The sequence below is a fragment of the Balaenoptera physalus genome, assembly GCF_965194825.1.
Source record: "Balaenoptera physalus genome assembly, chromosome: 7".
Taxonomy (NCBI): domain Eukaryota; kingdom Metazoa; phylum Chordata; class Mammalia; order Artiodactyla; family Balaenopteridae; genus Balaenoptera; species Balaenoptera physalus.
Genome location: NC_138886.1, coordinates 80,170,017 through 80,196,686, shown reverse-complemented (window position 1 = coordinate 80,196,686; position 26,670 = coordinate 80,170,017). Strand labels below are relative to the sequence as shown.

At 42.0% G+C, this 26,670-nt stretch overlaps 1 long non-coding RNA gene across 1 annotated transcript; it reads left to right on the top strand.

Annotated features, from left to right (window-relative positions):
• The first annotated feature begins 571 nt into the window (after window positions 1–571).
• On the top strand, window positions 572–24,167 carry LOC309663587. The gene is made up of 2 exons (XR_014265357.1): window positions 572–18,948; window positions 19,262–24,167. It is a non-coding gene; the product is annotated as an uncharacterized lncRNA (long non-coding RNA).
• The last annotated feature ends 2,503 nt before the right edge of the window (window positions 24,168–26,670 follow it).

Below are 26,670 nucleotides of genomic sequence, written 5' to 3'. Positions count from 1 at the left end.
TGCTCAGCCTCTTGTTATAATGAACCCCATTCCTCTAACTTGTTTGAATTCTATGTCCTAGTCTTGTCCTAATATATTGTGGTTGTCACCTGAAAGGATAGTCATTCATTTAGTGCTTATTTACTAACCTGCCACTATGCTCCATGGTGCCACTATCAGAAGCAAAGCACTGGGCTAATAGATTGTGTGTAGCACCTTGGTCATCAAGACAAGTGGTGTCTGGGACTTTCCTGGTGGTCCAGTAGTTAAGACTCTGTGCTCCCATGCAGGGGGCCCAAGTTTGTTCCCTGGTCAGGGAACTAGATCCCACATGCCGCAACTAAGAGCCCGTGTGCCACAACTAAGACCCAGTGCAGCCAAATAAATAAACATATTTTTTAAAAAAGACAGGTTGCTTCCAAATTTTTTCATTGTCCCCGCCATACTAATATATTATGTATTTCTAAAACATACATGAAATAGAAGACAAAAACTACAATAAAGATAGCATAGACAATGTTTTAAAATGTCTCGCTTATTGTGATGGCTTCCTCCTATCATAAGACAGAGGCATAATATAGATTTCAGCATTTATTATAGTGGCTGTATATCCGTATTTCATATAGTATTGATAATTTCTGAATTTTGAAGCTGACCTCTTGACAGATCTGATTAGCTCATCGTTGTTTTCACCTCCTAGTGTGGCTGACAAAGAGCTTGTACCAGGAGTTGAAGTGTCAGCTCTGTTATTTTTGTGCTTACGTTAGTATTATCTTCAGTGTAAGGTTTCTTTGCAGGAATCCTTTTTAGCCTCTGGTCCATTTTGTGAGGTTAGTTTAATTTAAATTATATAATAGACCCCATATATCCCTTTACCTGGGCACACACACACTGCAACATGTTAGAATAAAGAGAAAGTGGACAAAAAAAAAAAGAGTGGAACTTCCCATTCTCCCTTCAGGCTACCTCACACTTGTGCCTGACACACGACCCTCTGAGGGGGGCCCTGGTGTCAGACCATTTTTTAACGTTAGCAAAGTTTGGGCTCTAATTATTAGAGATAAGTATGAACATAGTCCCAGGGTTTTCTTCTCGTATATCAGTTATTTTCTGGGGCTCACCCTGGGGTATGTGAATCCCGCTCTGGAGACCCCTGAGCCAGAGTACAAGGTGGAACTGCCTCTTCCTCTGTTCTTTGCAGCTTGAGGACACCACCAAGCACTGGAGAAGAAAATAGCAGGACCTGAAAAAAGCAAGCAAACAAACCTAGACCGTTAAATTGAATTGATTTTCTAGCAGCAAAAATTTCACTAAAATTTTAGACCTTCTCCCTAAGAAAAGTCCCTTCCCATTCCTGCAATGGATTATATTTTCCTTTCTCATGGTCAGCTGAATGCTCTGCTTCCATTTCACAAGGACGCCAGGTACCTACTCTGTACTGGGTATTGTGTCAGGTGCTAGGTCTTATCTCCCAGAGACTGTTAGGTGGGGTGAAAGGAATCCTGGCTTAGGAATCAGAAAATGTGGATTCTTGTCCTGATATTCAACACTTAGCTCTGTGGTTCACAGGCTAGGTGACCTTGGCCCAGTCACTTTGTATTTTACCCTATTTCATCTCTGTGCCTTATTTGGGTGTCTGGCTCTGATGATGGAGAGAGATATCTGTCCCTTAGACAGAGGTCTTCTGCACTTTATAATACCTTACTTCTAAAAACCAATTTTTATTGCAAACTCTTTATGCACCAGACACAAGCACTTACAGTTCTGGCATAGCATTTACCACCATGTATGATAACTTGTCTCTTTACACACTGTACACACTGTGAGTTTCTCAGGTGCAGGGAGCTTCATTCATTTGTAAGTTGCAGTGCCTGGCACACTGTGGGGTCCAGAGGAAGCAAGCACTCAACACATGTTTGGTGAAAGAGTGAATGGGTCTCATTTGTAGGTGGGGATCCTAGCAGACACTGCTGGTGGCCTAGCCAACCCTTTGGGCCTTTACCTCCCCAGGCTGCTTGCTGAAGATACCTGTGATTCTGAGGTCTCCTTCTGGCCGCAGGAGAACACTGGCTGCTAGGGCAGGGGAAGCTGGAAGTGCTGGAGAGTTAATGCCCCCAAAGCAGCCCTCCATAGAGGATGCCTGGGGAGTTGGTGGATAAACCCCAACTTCTTCAGCCCCCGGTTAGAATAACCGAAGTTTCTATACTGTCTGAGTCTCCTGGGGGATTGAGCTCCACTTTCCCACAGTGGTAACAGCTTGATTCCACACTCTCTATTGGCTTCTTCCCCCTCCTGTCTCACTTCCTCACTCTCTTTCTGTGATTTCTAGGATCACCTCCTAAACAAACTACATGCTCTTAACTCCCTGCCTCAGGGTTTGCTTCCTGGGAAACTCAAACCTTGCCTACCTTGAAGGATTGTTGTGATAATCAAATGAAAAACACATGTAAAAGGCTTTGCAGTCTCAAAATGTAAGTAGTAGTATTCTCGAAATGAGTTGTTCTCAAGAGGAGTGTGGTAGGTTGAATAGTGGCCATCAAATATATCCATGTCGTAATCCCTGAACCTGTGAATGTTTCCTTATATGGCAAAAAGGGCTTTATGGATGTGATATTAAACTAAGGATCGTGAGGTGGGAGATTATCTTGGATTATCCTGGTAGGCTTTCACTGTAATCACAAGACTCATTAAAGAGGGAAGCAGAGGGAGATGTGACACAGAATCAGGAAGCAGTGTGACAACTGAAGCAAGATGCTACACTTTGAAGATGGAGGAAGGGGCCATGAGCCAAGGCGGCCTGAGGGATCTTAGTTCCCTGACCTTGAATCCAACCTGGGTCCAGGGCAGTGGAAGCGTGGAGTCCTAACAGCTGGATCACCAGGGAATTCCCCGGAATGAAGTTTTAGAAGCTGGAAAGGCAAGAAAATGGATTCTTCCCTAAGAGTATTGCCCTGCCAACACCTAGATTTTGGCCCAGTGAAATTGATTTTGGACTTCCTATTCCATAACTGTAAGAGAATAAAGGTGTGCTGTTTTAAGCCACTAAGCAGCCATAGGATACTAATACGAAGAGGGTCCTGCTTATTGCGCCTAACCCACTCCAGCAGGTGGTACTGAGGGTGAAGCGGTAGCAGTGGTTCCCAATGGCCCCCAAAGAATCCTGCTCACTCGTCAACCTGTTGCCCTCAAATGAAGTAAGACCAATGTGTGCTGTCTGCACCCCCTTGGGGGCTAGTCCTTCAGCACAGGCTTGTGAAGAATTTCCACTGTTTTTCAAGGACAAGCAAAAGAAAGAGTCAGTTTTTTTTTTTTTAATGGGCAATGAAAAAGCACTAAAATGAAATCATAAATATGCATTGAGAAAGCTGAGTAGAGGAAGTCCAAAGGCTAGCCCCAGTTCCCTGCTGCTTTAACCATCAGTTGTGCTCCTCTTCGTGTCAGGACTCATATCCCCAAACCAGCAGTGCGATCTTTATTGCTGTGAGCTGTGTGTCTTCCTTTCAGTTTCAGCCCCAACCATGTGGAGAGTTCCTATGAAACGTACGTGTATGAGTACATCTTTCTTCCCTTTAGGATTCACGATATGGCGGGAAGCACTGCTTCATCCTTCTTATTCATTGTCCAAAGCTGGACATTTTCAAGACTTAATGTTTTTGAGATAATCAGAGCAATTTGAATATGTATTGACATCAAATAATTGTTAATTTTGGTAGGTGTAACAGGCATTATGGTTATGTAAGAAGATATCCATAGTTTTTAGAACTATGTAGGGGATGAAATGATGTAATAGAAAGGAAGAAAGGAGAAGGGTAAGGAAGAAGGAAAGGAAAGAGAGACAGAGACAGAAAGACAGAGAAAGCAACAAACAAATCAAGTATAGCAAAGTCTTGGTAGTTGTTAAATGTAGGTAATGAGTATATGGATGTTCATTGTATTATTTTATGTGTTTGAAAATATTTTATAAGATTTTCTGGAAAAAAATTAAATGGCCAAAAAGAGTCTTTTAAAAAAACTTTCAGTGAGAGGCAGCTGCAGAAAATGATTATGAGCACAGGCTCTGGAGTTGACTGGGTTCCAGTCTGGGCTCCTATACTTTCTAGCTGTGTGACCTTGGGCATGTTACTCAACCTCTCTGTTCTCAGTTTCCTTATAGGTAAAATGAATATAATAGTACCCACCTCAAAGGATTGTTGAAAAGAATCAACAAGATAATACTCCTGAAACAGTGGGAATACTGTCTAGTGCAGGGTACTATAAGGTTTATTATTATTTTTAGTATTATCTATTTTACTAGAACAGTGATTCTCAAACTGGAGGCATTTGTGACCCCCCCCAGGAGATATTTGGAAATATCTAGAGACACTTTTGGTTGTCACAACCAGGGGTGCTACTACCTTCTGGTGGGTGAGGCCAGGGATCCTGCTAAATGTCCCATGCCACGTAGGACAGCCTCTCACAACAAAGCATTATCTGGACCAAAATGTCAATAGTGCCGAGGTTGAGAAACCCTGTGCTACTATTATAAGGACATTGTAAAAATATTAGAAAATACAAATAAGCAAAATAAAGAATAATAATATCCCATAATTTCACCGTGCAGAAATAATCACTATCCAAAACTGGAAATTTACAAAAAGAAAATGAGATCTTCATCAAAATTAAGATGCATAATAATGAAAAAGTCCCTTTATCTCACTGCTTCCAGTAGTGGCCTGTCCTCATTTCTTCAAAACTGTCACAACTTACAGAAAGTTGTCCAACCTCTTCAGACTTTTGGTAAATGTACCATTTGGCAATTGACTGTGCTATAAGCTTCTTTTGGAATGAAGCTGAGTGAAATGCAAGGAAACTATTTGAAGTCATTAATCAACCACCTCAGAAATCTTGTGGGAAGTTTTTCTGACATCACTTTTTGGGGGAGAAATTTAGCAGATTATATCAAAAGCCATTTAAAAGTCCATAGTCTTTGACTTGGCAATTCCATTTCTAAGAATTTATCCTATAGAAATAATCAAATGAGTGTGCAAAGGTGTTTGTACGGTTGGTCACTGCTGTATTGTTTTTAATTGTGAAAAATTGGAAGGACCCTAAATTGGAAACAACAAAAGGAGATTGGCCGATAAGACTCTAGTACATCTAGGGACTTCCCTGGTGGTCCAGCGGTTAGGACTGCACACTCCCAGGGGGCCTGGGTTCCATCCCTGGTCAGGGAACTAGATCCCGCATGCTGCAAATAAGAGACCCTGGGAGAGGTTCATCTCAGTATCAGATAACACTTCCCCATCATTCTCCCTCCTCTTTTTCTTCCTAGGTTCTCTCTGCCCTCAGGAGGTTTATGTGGCTTAATTAATTCAGATCAGTCAAGTACTTTTGAGACTCGGTGTAAAGTCAGTGTCTTGCTATGAATAATAGCCCATTGGGAACTCAAACCACTCACAGCATTATTAGCAGAAGATGTTAGTCGTACTCCTTGTGTAGCTTGAAGCCTATTCGTTCCAATGTGCAAAATCTGCTCCTTGGAGGAAAAGGCAGCCCAGGAGAACCCACCTGAATTCCCTGAGTCCTTTGCATAAAAACCCCAGGGATTTGAGGATGTGCTTAAGGCTGAGAAAAGGAATTGGGGGAGATGACATTCCTTACAGGTGTAAAGTGAAGTATTTTTGGAGGATTTCATACTCTGGTTAGGGGGACTGTGGTTTTTTTTAGGCAGAATTTCTGTGAGCCTTGGGGGAAATGCTCTTCTCCAATTTCTCTTCCCATGGGATATTTGAGGGCAGATGGTGAGATAAGTCACTCAGTCCCCTCAGGGTGAGGCAGTTTAACCATCATTGGCTCCAAACATCCCAGAAGCACTCCTGCCAAGAAGCAGGGCTTGAGTGAGCTTGAAGTCATAGATAGTTTGGGGCTGACCTGCTCTGCTATTCAGGAACTCCGTGGCCTCGGCCAGGTTACAGACCTCAGATCTTCCATTTTTTTTTCAGCTGTAAAATGGGGGCAATAATATTTAATTCCCAGGTATCATGAGGATTAGATGCGATATTCAATACACAATATATGTGAGCTCTTGGAGTGCTGGCCAATAGTACACCCTGCATAAGCATCTGCTTTGACATGTGTGAGTGCCCCATGCAGACTGGCAATGGGAATAGCTGTTTACTGAATGCTTTTGATGAGCCATTCTGTGCTAAGCACTTTACATATATTATCTCATTTAATCCTCACAACAACCCTGTGGGGTAGCATTATTATGTCTCCATTTTAGAGACGAGGAGACTGAGGCATGGAGAGGTTAAGTAACTTGTACAAGACCATGCAGTGAATAAGTTGGATACCAGAGTCTAAGTTCTTAATTTATTAGGTTATCGTTGCCTTCCCCACCTCCTCTGTAATTTCCCATAGGTCTTAGTGTTAACTTCCTCCAATTATAAATCACAGGAGAAGGAACATTTGTAGATGACCTGCAGAAAAAGCCCACACTGCCAAATTCTTGGTATCTTGTGATTCAAAATAGAGAGGCTGCAAGACACCTCAATTCATCACTCTCTGTCCCTTCTGCCCCTTTCCCTCCCTGACTGACAGTTCCTATTGGAGAACCAAAATCAAGGGCTTGGCAGTACTATTCATGTCCGAGAACTAATTCAAGTGGTTCTGATTGAATTTTTATCAGAGTCTATTCTGAAGAGCCTGGGATACTTTGTGTGCCAGAAATTAACTTCTGGTAGTGTGAAACCAGCCAAGGGAGGTGCAGGGATTACTGGAACCCCTCATTTTGTGGGAGGTATCATTCTCATTTTTACCCCTGTAAAGTTTTAATGATTCTAAAAGCAATGAGTTTAATATAGAAAATGTGGAAAGGATAGAAAAATATAAAAAGAAAACTTACATCAGTCATGGTTCAGCTACCACTGTGAGACAACTACTGAGGCGTGGAAGTTTATTTACCCCCAGCTCTTTCCAAGAGTTCTAATACACGGTTGGGATCTTTATAATATACATTTCACTGTTTTTCATTTAATAAAGTAATGCAAACATTACATTGTAAATTATTTGCAAGTATACAAATGTAAATTTTAAGGCCTGTATAATACTGTATGATGTGGAATTGAAATAAAAAGCACTAACCATAAAATAAAATACTAAGATTTGCTGACATTAAAACTAAGTGCCCGGGCTTCCCTGGTGGCGCAGTGGTTGGGAATCCGCCTGCCAATGCAGGGGACATGGGTTCGAGCCCTGGTCCCGGAAGATCCCACATGCCATGGAGCAACTAAGCTCATGTGCCACAACTACTGAGCCTGTGCTCTGCAGTCTGCGAGCTACAGCTACTGAGCCCATGTGCTGCAACTGCTGAAGCCCGTGCACCCTAGAGCCCGTGCTCTGCAACAAAAGAAGCCATGGCAATGAGAAGGCCATGCACTGCAACAAAGAGTAGCCTCCGCTCACCACAACTAGAGAAAGCCCGCGCGCAGCAATGAAGACTCAACGCAGCCAAAAATAAGTAAATAAAATAAATAAATTTATAAAAAAAAAAACAAACAAAAAAAACTAAGTGCCCAAAAAGACATCATAAAAGACCATAAAAAGAGCAGAAGATATTTGTAACACATATAACCAGCAGATGACTTATCTCTAGAATCTATAAAGAAGCTCTAATAAGAAAAAAACAAACAACTGAATAGAAAAATGAGCAAAATACTTGAGCTTGCACTTTAGAAAAAAAGATATCCAAATGGCCAATGACTATAAACAGAAGCTGATTAGGCATTAGGGAAATTCATTAAAACCATAGTGAGACACCGTTACACACCTATCAGACAAATTATTTTAAATTAAGTTTTATTGTTTTCTCTATTACAGTCTCACACATTTTTGTTAGGTACTTTAAAAATTCTATTGTAAATGATATTAATTTTTTGTTTCTTTGATTATATCAAAACACAATTGATTTCTATAAATTGATTTTGTATCCAAAGTTTGCTAACACCTTTATTAGTTAAAATAATTTGTAGAATTGTTTGAATCTCTATGACACAATTATATTATTTGTGAATAATGAGAATTTTGTTTCTCTCTGCCCAATACTTGTAATTTTTATTTCTTTTCCTTGCTTTTCTGCACTGGCTAGAACCTTCAGTACAACATTGAATAGATGTTGTAATTGCAGGCGTCCTTGTCTTCTTGTTCCCATCTCAAAAGGAAAGCACTTAACATTTCACATGTAGAATAATATTTGCTATAGTTTTTTTTTTTTTTTAGAGGTGACCTTTTCAGATCAATAGACTATTCTTCTATTCTTATTTTGCAAAGAGTGTTTTTATGATAAAAATGATGTTGAATTTTTTCAAGGGCTTTTTTTGGTACATCTATTGAAATGATCATATGAGGTTTTTTTCAATTTATTAATGTGATAAGTTATTTTAATTGATTTTCTAATGATAATCAACTTCATACTTGTGAATAAAATATAACCTGCTAGATTCAGTTGGTTAATATTTTATTTAAACAGTTTGCATTGTTCTACTCATATTTCAGATCCATGGTTATACAGGCCTTATACATTCTGAGAAACTTTGGGTATGATGGTATTATTGGCTCTACCAAAGTTCAGTAGAACTTGCTCATGAAGTTAACAGATCTGGGATTTGAGAGTGAGAGATTTCTGACTCCTGATTTAATTTCCTAGAGGTTATAGGACATGTTCTAGCTGTTCTTGAGTTGGTTTGATATGTTGTATTTTTCAAGGAGTTGTCCATTTCATATAAAGTTTCAAATTTATTGGCATGATATAGTTAAAATACATTCCTATTCTCTTTTCAAGATCCACAGCATCATAATTATGTCTCCCCTTTCATTACTGATATTGCTTGTTTATGTCTTCCTTTTTTCCATCTTAATCATTTTACCACAGGCTTATCAATGTTTGGATCAATGTTTGAATCTTTTCAAAGAATCAGTGCTCTGCTTGGCTGATCTTCTCTAGTGGATTTTTTCCTATCTCATTAACTTTTGCTATCTTTCTGTTTTCCTTTCTTCTACCTTCTTGAGTTAGGTGGACATCTGGTTCCAACTACTTAGGTTCTATAGTGCCTTGAGCAAAGCATTATGAGCTCTTCCCTCTGATTCTTCCTTGGGTTGGGGCCTGATTCTTCCCTTTTGTTTAGAATGACGTAGGGCTTGTGCCTCTCTGCACCTAGCTGGGAGAAGAATGTGCATCTGGCGTCTCCTTGTACATTCTCTGGCCACTGGCCAACAGTCTGATACTATGTGTAATGGTCCATCCCTCCATCTTATATACATACACCTCCTTATTACTTTCAGCTTCTCCTTTGCATTTCAGCAATTGATCAGAGTGTACTTTTGTCAGAGTGTTGCTAATTTGTCCTCTGTAGCAATGACTCTACTGGTAGACTAGAGAAGAAGGCTTTTGTGGACATATTAGGTGTGACCTACAAAAGAAAAGGTTGAGCAGGTCTGCCTTCCACCCACCACTCTAGCGCAGGACCTAGTCCAACTCTGGGGCTTCATTCTGGGCAACACTCATCTCTAGGGATCGTGTGAACCACCCATGCCCAACATTTTTCCTCCACCTTCTCACAGAACTACAGAATGATTATGGAGTCTTTCTCACCCTAATACGGCACTTCCTGCCAGGTAACCAAAAACTAGTCTTGGGAATTTAAAGCATTTTGAAATATTACTCTTGAGAATATGTGTCTGGGGCTTGTGCTCCCCCTTATGGCTGGTGCCTGGGTTACTTGATGGCACTGTCACATTTCTCTCAGCTTAAGTTCCCAGCCAGAAGCAAGGGACAAGTCATTGTACTGGAAATCTGCATCCCATCTGCAAACTGTCCCAACCTGATGCTGAGGAAAGGGGTTTAGGAAAAGAAGGCCCGTCGGTCAGTGTGATTGGACCTGCGATGGGCAGAATTCTGTACAGAGAACCCTGTCATCTCTCAACCTTTCAGAGGTTCTTCCAGAAACACTGTTTTGTGGTCACAGTTTTTGGATCAGGACTTTCTTGTTCCAGAGTCTGAGAGATCTTGGCCTTTTCTCACATGCAGTCTCCCCGATCCCTTCAATGTCTGTGACTTTGGAAACAAGAAAGGGTAATTTAATAGGAAACACTTTGAAGGAAAAAGAAGAAGTTGCCCTTCAGAAACGTTCAGAAGATTCAGATTTGTTCCATGAGCTTAGAGTTAATCACTTGTGTTACAATCCTAAGCGTCAGTCAAGCGGTTTGTTTGACATATTCCCTCATTGGCCTCAGCTTCACAAACACCTGAATAGTGTGATTTTCTCCATTCATCTCATGTGGAGCTCTGGGAAAGGAGATGTGTTCCCAGACCCACGGGCCCCAGGAACACCCAGCAGCATCAGCAGATGCCACCTATGCTGGCCATATGGCACTTGTTTTTCAAAACCATTGCCTCAAATCGAAACTCAGCAAATACTTCTTAGGGATCTACATTGTGAGTGGTTTGTGACTGCAGAAGTGAACAGAACATGGTTCCTGCCCTTAGGGAACCTGCAGTGTAGTGGGGAGATAGAAATGTCAATTGATAATTACCACTGAATATGGAAAGTGCTAGAAAGAGGTTAAGTACAGAGCGCTGTGGGAGCTCAGAAAAGAGGGTGACTGTGTAGGGACCTCTTCTGTGTGCTCCTCTGGGTCCACTCTTTACTTTTCTTCGCCCCACTTTCTGTCCTAGGAGACTGACCTGCATGAACTTCACCAGTAGATTCCTTTGTCTTCCAGCTTCTGGCTGCATTGGTCCATGGTGGGCAGCAGTAAATGACAGGGGTTGGGGAAGGAGAGCGAGTAGGGTTTTTATTCCCCTGGTTTCCTCCCTGCAGTGTTCACTTGAGCAGGCTGCATCACTCCAACAGGAGTCACAGCTCCACTGAAGGCAGCCATCTCTTCATGACCCTCTGCGACCAGCCAGTTCCAACAACCACTCTTCCCTTTGCCTGCCAGGCCTCCACTGGTGACAGCCCTGCTCTAGCACCCTGGGTACTGTGCTAGCCCTTGTCTTTCCCTATAATCTGCTCATCCTCAGTAAATAGTCCTTTATTAAGTTTTTGTCAAGTGATCCTTATTCGAGTGTGTCATTTTTCCAGCTGGGTCCCTGGCTGATGTTATGTCTAATCCTGTTGGAGTGGGATGGTGTGGTGACCCCACAGTGGGGCTTCACAAAGGAGGTGACACTGGGATTAGAGTTTAAAACCTAAGTAGAATTTTGTCTAAACTTAAATTAGCCTTAATTTCTGACAATCCGAAGGCAATAGTTAAGTCGATACATCCCCAGGCACAAGCTCTCCATACAGTAAGTTTTCCTCATTGTCAGTGGTTCTCCATTTTGTAAGTATTTGTAAACAAAAAAACAAAGATTACCCAAGAACAATGGTAGTTGTTATTTTGGTATTTGTTGATTAAAAAAATTTTATAATGAGGAACACTTACCTTTAAAATGAAGTGGCATTTAATTAATCCCAGTAGCACCTCTATAAATTTAAAAATAGTACGTATATGTGTGAAATGTTTTTTATTCAGTCTGCAGATGACGCTTGGCTCAGGTACGGATTTAAGAACCCCTTGAAAAAATTCTGCTACTGCGGGGGAGGGTGTGAGCAAGTTCAGGAACAACAGGTTTAGGCTGAGTCTTTACAGCTCTCCTCTCCACTACCCTACTCCTTCCTGTGCACAGGTATCCAGATCATCGGATGTTAGAGCTGGAAGGGGAATACATAAATTACTGGATCCAATCACTCTATTTTACAGATGAGGAAATGGAGGAGAAGTTACTCTCTCAAAAGTTACATTGCTAGTTAGTAGCTGAGTGAACAGTAAAACTTGGGCCCCTTGTCTCCCAGTCTGGAGCTTTTTCTACTACTGGAAAAAAATTTAAAATTGTCATGCTCCTATGGTAACATTTTATGCCAAAAATTTGATCTCTCATTGTCCTCCAGATTGAACAGATGATAAACTTTTCCTTTTTCCCCTCACCCTCCCACTCTTTGTTCATTCTAAAGCAGCAAGTCCTGGGATGGCAGGGCAACTGTTCCTAGCCAAGGGCCAAGTCCTACACCCTGGCAACAGTGGACATGACTAGGCTTAGCCTTCTTCAGATTAAGGGTGAGAATTGTCCTCTGCTCCCCCACCCCCAATCCCAAGGACCAGAGGGGTTCAAGTCAGCTTTGGGCAGAACAGACAGGCATGGGGCCTAAAAGTGGAGGGAGCTCCTGGGCATGAGGCCAACTGGTTAGCCTGAAAAGCTCTAGAAGGGACCACAGCTAGGCCTGTATTAACAGCCATCCTAGGTCTGCATGGCATTTCACAGCTCAGGTGTATGTTCTCATCCCCACCATCCTATATGTGCCCTGACCCAAATATTGGGTCCCTGACTATCAGGAGAAGTGACCTGACCAATGGTATCTGGCCAGAACTTGGATCTGCTATCTCCTTGTCATTCACAGTCTGCCACTCCACCAGAGTCCCCAAGGCAACTTAGGGGCTTGAAAGTGGAACGTTGCCTATCAGATATAAGGACACTTGCTCTTATGTTCCATTCCCAAGGCCAGAAAACAGAGATTTGACCCAGTCAGTGGTTGGTGCCCTAGACCAGGAGGGCTCTAGCCAGACAATGAGCAAGCTTAGAGGTCAGAGGAGTCTTCACAATGAAAAGATCCAGATTTTTCTCTGCAATCAGAGGCATCTACATACATTTGGAAAATTTTACAGCCCATTGAAAAATAAATAACCCTTCTAGGAAATGCCCCCATCTAGAATGTTCTAAGTGTGGAAGGAACTTGGTCCTGTGGAAGTAGTAATGGATGTTTATTTTTTTGTCTGTTAAGAGTTAATTTAGACATACAATTTGAATGAGATCTGCTGTGTTCTGATAGTTCTCAGTCCTCTGGTCACTGCTGAGTGGTCAGAAATGGACATCTGAGTTGAGCCAATTATACTACCCATCCCATTACCATAGCTAATTTTTCTGGGAATGGGTGCTTGACCCAAGGTGGGTCAACCAAAAAATCTTTTCCTGGGGTTGTTTTTCTTGGGTCATGTTGACTGACAAAGCTGGGTGACATGAACCTGGCTGCTGTTATCAGTCATGTTTCCAGTGACTTGGAGAAGCCTAAGAGAAGAAAGCTGATATACAGACAGAGGCTGAGATGATAACTTAAGAAAGAGTCCAGAAAACATTCTATTTCTGATTTTAGTTAACTTTCAGGCTATGAATTTCCACAGTTTAGTTATAAAAGTTAAAAAAAATTTCCATTTGTCATTTGCAGCCAAAAGAATTCTGACTAATTCCAATGTGGTATCAAAGTGGTAAATTTCTTGAAAATAGGCTTCACATCTTATTCATCTTAAACTTTCTAGTGTTTAGTACCACCACATGATTTTGTCTGAGTAGACCCAGAGGAATATATTAAAAAATATAAATTAAATCTCTATTATTTCAGGCCCCAAGTGTATGTCAAATGTCTATCTCCAGATCTACACAGGGAAAGGCACGTAGTGAAAACTCTTGGAGAACCAAGTGTAACTCCAGGAAACATTTAGTGTTTAGGAAATGCCTTCAGAATTCTAGATCTTGAAATGCTATTGAGCAGGCAATGTAAACCTTGTACAAGATCAAAGCCAAGCCAGGAGAACAGTAGAGAGCTAGTCCTAGAAATGAGGATTTTGAAGTTCCCCCAGGCCCAGGAGGCAGGGAGGCCATGATATTGATATTTGTAAGGGAACCAAATCCTAGAAAGAGAACTCCCAGAGGCCTGAAGGGTTTTTAGCAGAGAGAAGTTTGGGGGTAGGGGTGGGAGACAGGGTCGGGAGGGGAATAGGAGCCACAGGCCAAGTAGCCAGCTCCTGAGTTTCACTTTCTCCCTGGCCTCTTCTTACATTCATTTGTTTCCTTTCTTCATTCAGATTTCTTTGAGTACCTATTAGTTGCCAGACCCTGTCCCAGTGCTGCCACCATATCCCCCTGGCTCCCCTTTATATCCTTGGTTCAGGGATGAGATGCCAGGTAGGAGGTCTGAGTGTGGCAAGGGGTCCAGGGAGGGCAGGCAGTCATCCTATACTGTGAAAGCTGGAGGTGTGTGGGGAAGAGGTGGATCTGTCCAAAGGCAGCAGGACCCCAGCCATCAGCTGAGCCCTCAACTAGTCTAGAGGGCCTGGGAAGGCAGACTTGTCAGAGCAAGGCAGGGGATATGAGACCGTGTAACATTTTGGAACTTGCAAGGACCTAAGGGGGTGAAGGGCAGGTGTTCTACTCTTAGTCTTGCTCTCTAAGACACATCTGTCTTTAGGACATAGTCTATGGACATCTTCCCCTGTTTGTTTCAGTTGCTGTTTTTGCGAATCTGCTGATTTTTCAGTGGATTCGCCATCCCATAGCCTAATCCTATTCAGCGATTTCCAAGCATGTAAAGGAGATAGAGACTTGTGTGCACGTATTTTCTACAACAAATCTCTAAAGAGCATATCCAAAAGGAGAGGTCAGATAAGCTTAAAGTGGATCCACAGTGTTAATGCAAAAATCAGAAGCTGTGAAAATAAAGCATAGTTTGTTTATAAAGAGAAAACAATCCTTACATGATTCCCAAAGGAAACACAGGGACATCACAGACTCACCATCATGATAGAACTGTGTTGGCTATCACTGTGTCTGACAGCCCTAAAGAACAATTTCAGTCTTATGGGTAGTTTACTAAATCTAGACTACAGTTCTAGAAATGAAGTGTCAGAGAGGTCTATGCCATTATAATAACGGTGCTATTTAATGGTAGCAAAAGAAAGTTTATAACAGGAAAATATTTACTGGCTTGGAATCAAGTATTTAGATACTAGGTATAGAGACCCATTTTCTAGGATGAGACCTTGGCAGTATTATGTTAAATTAGGTATTGAATAAATTAGACATCTAATATAGGTAATTAATAAGTTTATTTAATGCAAATTAAATATTTGTAGATACTCTACACAGTAGTTCTTAACTCCTGGGGTTGTGGGCCCTTTTGAAGACATTTACACACATTCAAACACTTTTACAAACAATTTCAAGATTTAATGGGTCTGTTGAACTCCTTCTGCAGTCCTCTAGGTCAAGAGCCTTCGCTCTACAGGATCCACAATGTAAAGCACTTGTGAAATTGTAGTGTAAAAGACTTAGTTTGGAATTCTGCTTCTGGTAATGGTAGGCTAGCATACTGACAATCAGATCTCCCACTGGAAAAGAACTAGAGAAGCTGAATTTAAAAAAGAAATATTTGAAGGCTTTGGAGAGATATGAAGATAGCCAGGGCTGGAGAAAATTCTGAATAGAAGGGAAACTCACTGAGGTGAGCCTGATGTTTTAAACTTCTTTTCCCTTCAAGACATTCCTTCTTGATTCTTAAGCAGCAAGGATGGAGAGTTTGAGAAACCAGGCAGAAAGTGACTTCTAAGAGGCTGAGAATTTGACCAGAACTTTCACCTGTTTCTCATGGCTAGGGACACAAAAACTACAGTTTAGGGCTACAGAGACAGCAAAAACTCAAATGCCCAAAATCCTACAGAGAAGTGAGATAATCTGAACCACTTATCCCAGAGGCATTCACTGATCAGAAACTGGTGGTTGCTAAACAAAGTTTTTCGTGGTGCTGGGGAGATAAAAATTGGATTTCACCTTCTGCCAAGGAGAAGAGACCCTGATAAATACTCCAAGATGCTAGTTAGGATCTTCAAGTACTACCTCCATGGAATAAGAGGAAACCAGGAATAGGTCAGGCCTTATGAAACTGAAACCCAAGCCTGAGTGAAAGCGATCTGCCTCTAGTCTCCCTGATAGCACTTAAAGACTCATCCAGAGCCTCTACAGTTTTCTAAAAAATAGACAATATCCAAATTAAATTAAAAAGTACTGGATAAGGAATGCAAGAATTCTTCATTATACACAAATCAATCAATGTGATAAACCATATTAACAAACTGAAGGAGAAAAACCATAGGATCATCTCAATGGATGCAGAAAAAGCTTTTGACAAAATTCAACACCCATTTATGATAAAAAAAAAAAAAACCTCCAGAAAGTAGGCATAGAGGGAACTTACCTCAACATAATAAAGGCCATATATGACAAACCCACAGCCAACATCGTTCTCAATGGTGAAAAACTGAAACCATATCCTCTAAGATCAGGAGCCAGACAAGGTTGTCCACTCTCACCAGTGTTATTCAACATAGTTTTGGAAGTTTTAGCCACAGCAATCAGAGAAGAAAAAGAAATAAAAGGAATCCAAATCGGAAAAGAAGAAGTAAAGCTGTCACTGTTTGCAGATGACATGATAGAATACATACAGAATCCTAAAGATGCTACCAGAAAACTACTAGAGCTAATCAATGAAATTGGTAAAGTATCAGGATACAAAATTAATGCACAGAAATCTCTTGCATTCCTATACACTAATGATGAAAAATCTGAAAGAGAAATTAAGGAAACACTCCCATTTACCACTGCAACAAACAGAATAAAATACCTAGGAATAAACCTACCTAAGGAGACAAAAGACCTGTACACAGAAAACTATAAGACAATGATGAAAGAAATTAAAGATGATACAAACAGATGGAGAGATATACCATATTCTTGGATTGGAAGAATCAACATTGTGAAAATGACTCTACTACCCAAAGCAATCTACAGATTCAATGCAATCCCTACCAAACTACCAATGGCATTTTTCACAGAACTAGAACAAAAAAATCACAATTTGTATGGAAACACAAAAGACCCCGCACATTCACAGAAAGATAGACAAGATGAAAAGGCAGAGGGCTATATACCAGATGAAGGAACAAGATAAAACCCCAGAAAAACAAAAGACCCCAAATAGCCAAAGCAATCTTGAGAAAGAAAAATGGAGCTGGAGGAATCAGGCTCCCAGACTTCAGACTATACTACAAAGCTACAGTAATCAAGACAGTATGGTACTGGCACAAAAACAGAAACATAGATCAATGGAACAGGATAGAAAGCCCAGAGATAAACCCACGCATCTATGGTCACCTTATTTTTGATAAAAGAGGCAAGAATATACGATGGAGAAAAGACAGCCTCTTCAATAAGTGGTGCTGGGAAAACTGGACAGCTACCTGCAAAAGAATGAAATTAGAACACTCCCTAACACTGTACACAAAAATAAACTCAAAATGGATTAAAGACCTAAATGTAAGGCCAGACACTATAAAACTCTTAGAGGAAAACATAGGCAGAACACTCTATGACATAAATCACAGCAAGACCCTTTTTGACCCACCTCCTAGAGAAATGGAAATAAGAACAAAAATAAACAAATGGGACCTAATGAAACTTCAAAGCCTTTGCACAGCAAAGGAAACCATAAGATGAAAAGACAACCCTCGGAATGGGAGAAAATATTTGCAAGTGAAGCAACTGACAAAGGATTAATCTCCAAAATTCACAAGCAGCTCATGCAGCTCAATATCAAAAAAACAAACAACCCAGTCCAAAAATGGGCAGAAGACGTAAAATAGACATTTCTCTAAAGAAGATATACAGATTGCCAACAAACACATGAAAGGATGCTCAACATCACTAATCATTAGAGAAATGCAAATGAAAACTACAATGAGGTATCACCTCACACCGGTCAGAATGGCCATCATCAAAAATCTACAAACAGTAAATGCTGGAGAGGGTGTGGAGAAAAGGGAACCCTCTTGCACTGTTGGTGGGAATGTAAACTGAGAAAGCCACAATGGAAAACAGTATGGAGGTTCCTCAGAAAACTAAAAATAGAACTACCTTATGACCCAGCAATCCCACTACTGGGCATATACCCTGAGAAAACCATAATTCAAAAAGAGTCATGTACCACAATGTTCATTGCAGCTCTATTTACAATAGCCAGGACATGGAAGCAACCTAAGTGTCCATCGACAGATAAATGAATAAAGAAGATGTGGCACATATATACAATGGAATATTACTCAGCCATAAAAAGAAATGAAATTGAGTTATTTGTAATGCGGTGGATGGACCTAGAGTCTGTCATACAGACTGAAGTAAGTCAGAAAGAGAAAAACAAGTACCATATGCTAACACATATGTATGGAATCTAAAAAAAAAATGGTTCTGATGAACCTAGTGACAGGAATAAAGACGCAGGCATAGAGAATGTACTTGAGGACACAGGGAGGGGGGAGAGTAAGTTGGGACGAAGTGAGAGAGTGGCATGGACATATATACATTACCAAATGTAAAATAGATAGCTAGTGGGAAGCAGCCGCATAGCACAGGGAGATCAGCTTGGTGCTTTGTGACCACCTAGAGGGGTGGGATAGGGAGGGTGGGAGGGAGATGCAAGAGGGAGGAGATATGGAGATATATGTATATGTATAGCTGATTCACTTTGTTATAAAGCAGAAACTAACACACCATTGTAAAGCAATTATACTCCAATAAAGATATTAAAAAAAAAAAAAAGTACTGGATATACCCAGAGACAAGACTAAGAGAAAAAAGAGACAATGAAAACGTGCCTATGGGTAATCAAGATAGTAGAATTAGTAGAAATCCATGAACCAGTTGGCAAAAATCTCCACAATTACAGACCAGTCATAACAATATACTCTTATGACTGATTTGGCCAATTCAGAAAAACACAAGACTGAATTAAGTTAAAGTTTGCTAAGAGAGTAGAACTTGTGTTCTTATAAAAAAAAAAAAAGGTAAATATGTGAGGTGAAGGGTGGATTAATTGGCTAGATGGTGGGAATCCTCTCTCAATGTGTATGTATATCATATCATAATGTTGCACATTTTAAATATATTACAATTTTATTTGTCAATTAAACCTCAATAAACCAGGAAGAAAAGACTCTACTAAATATCTTTAGTATTTAGTATACAACATTTCCTAGTTGAATGTACCTAAACAAACTCAAAGAATAACTGGAGTTGGCTAGTTTCTTTTTTTTTTAAAGGAATGATTTATTGATTTATTTATTTTTGGCTGTGTTGGGTCTCCGTTTCTGTGCGAGGGCTTTCTCTAGTTGTGGCAAGCGGGGGCCACTCTTCATCGCGGTGCGCGGGCCTCTCACTATCGCGGCCTCTCTTGTTGCGTAGCACAGGCTCCAGACGCGCAGGCTCAGTAGTTGTGGCTCACGGGCGTAGTTGCTCCGCGGCATGTGGGATCCTCCCAGACCAGGGCTCGAACCCGTGTCCCCTGCATTAGCAGGCAGACTCTCAACCACTGCGCCACCAGGGAAGCCTGGCTAGTTTCTTCATTCCCAATATTTCAGCTGTTCTGTTTCAGGTTGGCCATAGGGTTTGAGTGTCATCACTTTTGGTGACTTTAAGAACTACCTTTATACATCAACTATACTTCAATCAAAAAATAAATAAAATATAAAAAAGAACTATCTTTAAGACCCATAAATTATTATTGTGGAGCTTAATAGCTAATACATCTGAATCCACATTGAATGCTTATTGGAGTTCATCCCAAGCCCTCACCATATCACATGTGGTCATGGGCCAGCTACCTCCTGACCTTAGAGTCAGCCTGCCTATAATGTTTAGGTCTTAAAATTTGTTTAACTAACCAGTTTAATGTGTATCACATAGAGGCAGAAACAAGCCTTGTTAGGAAACAGTCTGTTAGGGGTGCTGTCTGCTTAGCTTTACCCATTCTGGCTGAGCATCAACAACTTACCTGTAAGAGCTAGGTAGGGTTTCCTCAGGTCAGGAGCCACTCCACCTGACGGTACCTGAAGGGGTTCTTTAATTTGGAATTTTATGAAGACCTGAACGGGTTTATTCAGAATGACTCTGACTCTTTAATTAGAATTTCATAAGGTATTGATGTATTATAAAGTATACACAATGGATTCTGGTACCAATTTTCAGTAGCATCTCCTCAGGAAACTGGAGACAGCCCAGTAACTAAGGTCTGGATTATTTTTCTTCTTTTATGTTTGGGGATTCTTTTGGGTCCTACAAGAACGTGCCCTATGTCAGTTTTATGCTGACTGTTTGCTTATTTCTTCAGTATCCTTATTATTTAATTCTTAATCCCTTACCTACAGTTTGCTGAAAGTACCATCTTTAGGTGCTCCATGAATTTGCTCCTCCCACTGTCTTCTCCATGCCATATTCTTGGTAACATGCTGCAGACTTCTATTCCCATTAATGGGAATGACCAGAAGCAGCCTCTGCTTTCCATCCCTCCAGCCAGAGGGTTCCGTGTGTTCTCTTGGACAGCTGCCTTCTCTTTGCAGCATCAGTGCCTTTCCCTTTTCACCATGTCAGTGGTTGGGGCATTACAGATCTCTCAAGGGGAAAAGAGTCACTTTTTGTTAGGAAATGAAGAGAAAACTGATCTTTCGTTGCACATTTGCTGTGTGGTATAATTACACATCCCCCTGGAATTGGGAGGCGAGGATTAACTTTAGGGCTCACTGCTTAATCGCTTTATGCTCAATACTGTGAACCAAGAGGCTGGGGTTTCTAACCTGCCTCCTGCTGTTTGCCCTGATTATCTCTAGGGTCCCCTAACGAGCTTGCCCCTTCAGAGATTGGCCTTGTAAGTAAAGCCTAAAGTAAGCAATTCTATAATTCTGTACTGTTTGAAACTTAACTCCACTAAAGTGACGTCATGAAACTGGGGCATTCTGAAGGATTCCTGACAAAAGAAAAATAAGTTTGACGAGAGCCTCCACGATCTTTGACTCACGTTCGAATCACATCTCCAAGCTCGCATCCTCTCAACTCAGCATTATTATGGATTTCAGATCATGGGGCCAGTGCTGAAAAACTGCGAACGTCCTGATCCTAAGCTCTTTTCTGTAAACTCTGGGACCTTCCTTTTGCTGACTTGCAAATGGCATACCCTTCAGCAAAACTGTCCACAGGTCCCTGACAAGGAGCCCTTACACACTGCAGTTGGCAGGAGCCCAGATGATGCAGTCGCTACCCAAACACCGACTCTCACACTCTAGGAAGCTTCAGTGAAGATGTCTGTTAAATGGAATTTCTTTTGCAGCCCCTAAAGGCAAGAGGAAAACCACTAATCTAATGGCTTCTGGTTGACTAAGTTCCTAGTTCTAGGAACACTTAGCCCATCATTTGAGATCACAGACTTTTCCATACACAGGACATCACTGCAGTTTTCCAGGTAGACTATGATGCCAGAACTTTGTGTGCCTCATTTAGTGGAAAGACAATATTTTTGAGTGGTATATGTGTAGGTACTTAAAAGAAGAACTGCATCATTTGAAGTGCCCAAATGAAGCACAGATCCTCACTCTGCTATACACACACACACACACACACACACACACACACACACACACACACACACACCTCTCTGGGGACCTTGATTCTCTCTGCTCTGGAGAAGAAGTAGCTGGGTATGACAGGACAAGCATACACTCTGCAGCCAGACACACCAGCATGATTCAGTTAATCCCTCAACTTGGCAAGTGACTTACTAATCTCTCTGAGCCTCCATTCCTCATCTGTAAAATGGGGATAATTAGACCCACCTCACAGGACTGTCCCTAGATTTAAATGTGTGAAAGTAGATGGAGCAGCTCCTGGCCACAGTAGGAGTTCACTAAATATGGCTGTTTTTATGACTTGTTTGGGGGGGGTCAGAATCCTCTTTGTCTCCTCACATTTTGCCTTGGCCCACAGAGTAGGCATTTTCTGCCAACAGAAACCCTGGGGACAAAGCTCCTGCCAGTCTCTTCCCACTCTTGGCAGGAAGGACTTATCTGATTGAGGAGACTCACTGAGGAGATGTTTCTTCTGTGTCTTGGCCACATCTCTGAGGCCTGCCCACCTGGAGCAATGCACATTCTCTTTTTCTGCTTCAGCTTTCCTTTTTGTAAGCACACATGGGTTAAAGCCTAGCCCCAGAGCACGGTTTCTCAGTCTTGCCTGCATGCTGGAATTACCTGGGAGCTTTAAAGTATATACTAATGCCTGGGTCCAACCTCCAGGATTCTGAGATAATCTGTGTGGGGTGAGGCTCAGGCATGAGGGGTTTTAAAATCACCCAGTGACTCTAACCTGCACCATAGTCCAATATCACTGTTCTAGAAGCATCCTGCAGGCTGTCTTCTCTCTCTTTGAGTCTCTCCTGCAGTCTGCGGGTGTTGGATGCTCTGCCACACTCCACACTGTAGGCAGGGGAAGTACCTACTCTCCAGACCCAGCTGTTCCGCCTCAGACTCCCACACCCAGACCTGGAAGTGTGTAGTAGGAGGCGTCTCTTTGACACAGGATCAGCTTCAGTCTTAAATCCGGTTTGACCAGTACTGAAGCTGAAACTATAGTTTGATGGATTTGCTTACTGCTGCACCTTCTCAACAGTTTCTACCATAGCCTCTAGCATCCTCACCTGGTTCTTCATACTTCAAGATATAACACCTGAAGGAAGAATTCCCTGGCTTACCAGACAGGTTATGATATACAGATAACAGAGATTCTAACTTATTGTTGTCTGCAAGCCACTTGCCAGTAGAGCAAATTCAGAGTCTCTGATGACATGATAAAATATCTTTAACATGCCAAGCAGGTTATGATGTGACATTTTGAGTGTAGCCTTGATTTCCAATTGAAATAAAAGGCTGGGGCTTTTATTCAGTCCTGGACACTTGAATCCCTACTCAGTCAGGAACAGCTCAAGTATCAGCTTGGCATCTTGTCCTTATTTTATCAGGGAGAAGGATGGCTGAGGACTAGCCCCAGAAGTTCCAAGGGCCTCACAACGGTGACATTTAAACACCATTCTTTTGATACCATTCTTGAGTCCTGAATCTGACCCAAGTATTGATACTTGCTGGGCTGGCCTCCCTGGATGACTATCTTTTCAACAAGTGTTCTTGGTCCTTTGCCTACACAATTACTGTCTTTCATAGTAATAACGTCGCCCCCTTGTCCTCAGCTCCTTCCATGAGCCCCAGTATGCTTGCAAGATAAGCAGTGAACCAGAACAGCACCTGCTCCTGGGGAGAAAGTTGTTGGGGAGGGTACTAAGGCGAGGAGTGATGCCAGGGAGGGGATGGGGTGTTGCTGGGGGCTGCTGGCAGGGAGCAGGGAGAGACCGCGATGGGCGGCCTTTGGGCTCTGCCAGTGGGAAATGCTGCTCTGTGGCTGGACAAGATCTTCTTGGCTTTCTGGGTTCCCAAAGGAAAGAGAAGAACCCCACTCTGAGGAGATGGTCATTCCTGTTAGGATGGAGTCGAGGCCCTCTGCTCTCCTCATCCTGATCTGTTGAATTCCTGACCAGGGTCCATTGGGCTGTGAAGGCATAACCTGGATTCTGGCATGGAGAAAGGGCGGAGGACTTTGCCTCCAGGTACCATGGAGTGGTTTTCCTTATTCATGACTTAATAAGGTAATTCAAAAGAAGTGGGGTCCTTGGACCAGCAGCATCAGCATCACCTAGGAATTTGTTGGAAACTTCCAGGCCTACCCCCGACCTACTGAATTAGAAATTCTGTGGGTGGGGCCCAGCAATCTGTGGTTTAACAAGCCTTCCAGGTGATTCTGATGCACTCTATAGTGTGAGAACCACTGGCCTAATAAAACAGGTAGAGCGTGACTCATGCCCTGTGCGATTCAGTGCCAGTGAAGCTGATGACTGGTTAACAGCGTTGTACAAAAGTCCTGTCCTTTAGAACCTCAGAAAAAGGACCTGGAGAACAGAGGTTCCACTGTGTACTTGGATCTTCCCTTAAGAATGTTACTGCTGGTCCCACATTGGCCCAGATCCCTCGAGGATCAATTCTAAGGAGACTATACCAATCCCTTTCCCCAAGTGGAGATATTGGGACCTTGGGATATTGAGAACATGTGATCTTCTCACCTAAGCCTGCTGAGGGGAATTGACTCTCTCCTAGTTTAGTGGAATCATGTAGCTGGGTAGGTCTCAACTCAGACTATCTGGAAAAGAGTGATCCCAGGAGGAGGAGGTTCTCCAATTTTCCCTGTCAGTTTTGTGTAGCAGAAAGAGCATGAGGTTTGGAGCCAGAACATCTGAATTTATAACTGGGATCTGCCACTTACTAGCTATAGGAACTTGTATTTAATCCTTTTGAGTCTCAGTTTTCTTATCTTTAAAATGATGATAATAATATCCACTTCCTAAGGTTTTTGAGAGGATTGAGTAAGAAAATAGAAGTAAAATGCCTGTTTATGAAATGCCTTGCACCATTTTAGGGTGCTCAGTAAAGACTAGGTTGCTTGGTTGGTAACTATCCCTCCAGGCTTCCAGGACTTTATTACGGAGGAAACCTGGGCAGCCCTGCAAGAAAGGAATCACCAGCAAGACCCAGAAACCCTCCATGTCTCTATACTCTTTCTTCTGCTTGATTCTTTTTTAAAAAATTTATTTTATTGAAGAATAGTCGATTAACAATGTTGTGTTAATTTCTGCTGTACAGCAAAGTGATTCAGTTATACATAGATATACATTCTTTCTCATATTCTTTACCATTATGGTTTATCACAGGCTATTGAATATATTTCCCTGGGCTATACAGTAGGACCTTGTTGTTTATCCATTCTATTATATATAATAGTTTGCATCTGCTAATCCCAAACTCCCACCCCATCTCTCCCCCACACCCCCTCCTCCTTGGCAACTACAAGTCTGTTCTCTGTGTCTGTGAGTCTGTTTCTACTTTGTAGATAAGTTCGTTTGTGTCATATTTTAGACTCAACATATAAGTGGTATCACGGTATTTGTCGCTCTCTTTCTGACTTCACTTAATATGATAATCTCGAGGTCCATCCATGTTGCTACACGTGTCTTCTGCCTGATTCTTGACACATGGTCTCCCAGCCAATTATAGCCTAAGATAGGAGGTCAACACAAATTTCTCTATCTTGTTCCTAGAGCAGAGTCTATTTTGTCTAAGGCGGCTATGATTGTAGACATCATTGATAATCAAATTAACCCCTTGCTTAAAAATTTATCTCCGAATAAACGTTTTAGAATTGGAGTTGGGGATCATCTGGAAATACTTTCATTCAGTGTTACTCTTTCTGTATGTTGTGGTTCTTAAAGTTTTGATGGTTGGAATAGCTCAATTCTGTCGTTATCTAAAGCAGAGGTTCTCAGTTGGGGGCAATGTCTACAGATGTTTCTGATTGTCAGCACTGAGGAGGGGGCCTCTACTAGCATCAGATGGGTAGAGGCCAGAATTGCTGATAAATATGCTCAGGTACATGCCTGTCTAAATACCTGGGTACACTGTCTCGCCACTCGATGGGAATGGAACCCCCCATGGATGCAGTGTTCTGCACTAAAGGATAACCCTACAGACTTCCAAGAATGACCCCACTGCTCTCTCTGAGGCTGGCTCATTGTTGTGAGTTAAATTGTGTCCCTCAAAAAAGATATGTTGATGTGCTAACCCTCAGTATTTCAGAATGTGACCTTATTTGCAAATAAGGTCTTTATAGAGATAATAAAGTTAAAATGAGGTCATTAGGGTGGGCCCTAATCCAATATGACTAATGTCCTTATAAAAGGGGATATTTTGATCACAGACATAGATGAAAATGAAGGCACTGTGGTGACCTAAATGGGAAGGAAATCCAAAAAAGAGGGGATATATGTATATGTATAGCTGATTCATTTTGCTGTACAGTAGAACCTAATACAACATCGTAAAGCAACTATACTCCAATAAAAATTTTAAAAAAGAAAAAGAAAATGAAGGCAGAGATCAGGATGATGCATCTACAAGCCAAGAAACACTACAGATTGCCAGCAAAGCACCAGGAGCTAGGAGAGAGGAACGGAACAGATTTTCCCTCCCAGTCCTCAGAAGGAACCAACACTGCTGATATCTTGATCTTGGACTTCTAGCCTCCAGAACTGTGAAGAAATAAATTTTTGTTGTTTAAGCCACCCAGTTCATGGTGCTTTGTTATAGCAGCCCCGGGAGACAGACACACTCATGAACTAAATTAAGGGGCTGCTGACCATCACTGCCACACCTGCATCCCTGAGTTGTCCTCCCTGTGGTCCACACAGATAGAGCTCATATCAGTGGTGCTCATCACTGCTCCTGAAGCTGATCAGGATCTCAGTGCTGCAGCCGTTGTCCTCTGCAAATGGGTCTAGGCCAAGGCCACACTGAGCTGCCTCAGCAGCACTGCCTTAGTTGGCAAACAGGCTCCACAACCGCTTCAGAAATGCCAGCTGGTGCCTTAGCAATGGCCACCCTGTCCTCTCACACCTCATGGCTGCCAGTGCCTCCCCCTCAGCTGTTCTCGTTCCTTGGTTGGGAAGCTGTTGCCAAGGGCTGCCCTGGCTCAGCAACCCCTCCTCACTGTGCCAGGCTCTCTGAGGAGCTCCACCACCACCCAAAGACCCACAGATTCAGAGCTCACACGGCTGCATCCCTCCACCTCCTGCTGCCACCAGAACTCTCTTCTTTATGTGAGTGGGTCACAACCCCGCATGCCTCTGGCAAGCAGAAGCTGGGCCTTCCGCAGCTGCAGCTCTCTGTGTGAGACTGCATATGTTGTCCTCGCAGTTAGTATCATTCTGTAGATCAAGGAGAACCCCTTGTGTGGCCAGTTATAACTACACAGAAATATTAATAGGCTCAATTTATTGGGCACTGACTATGTGCTAAGCAGTTAATGTGTGCGAT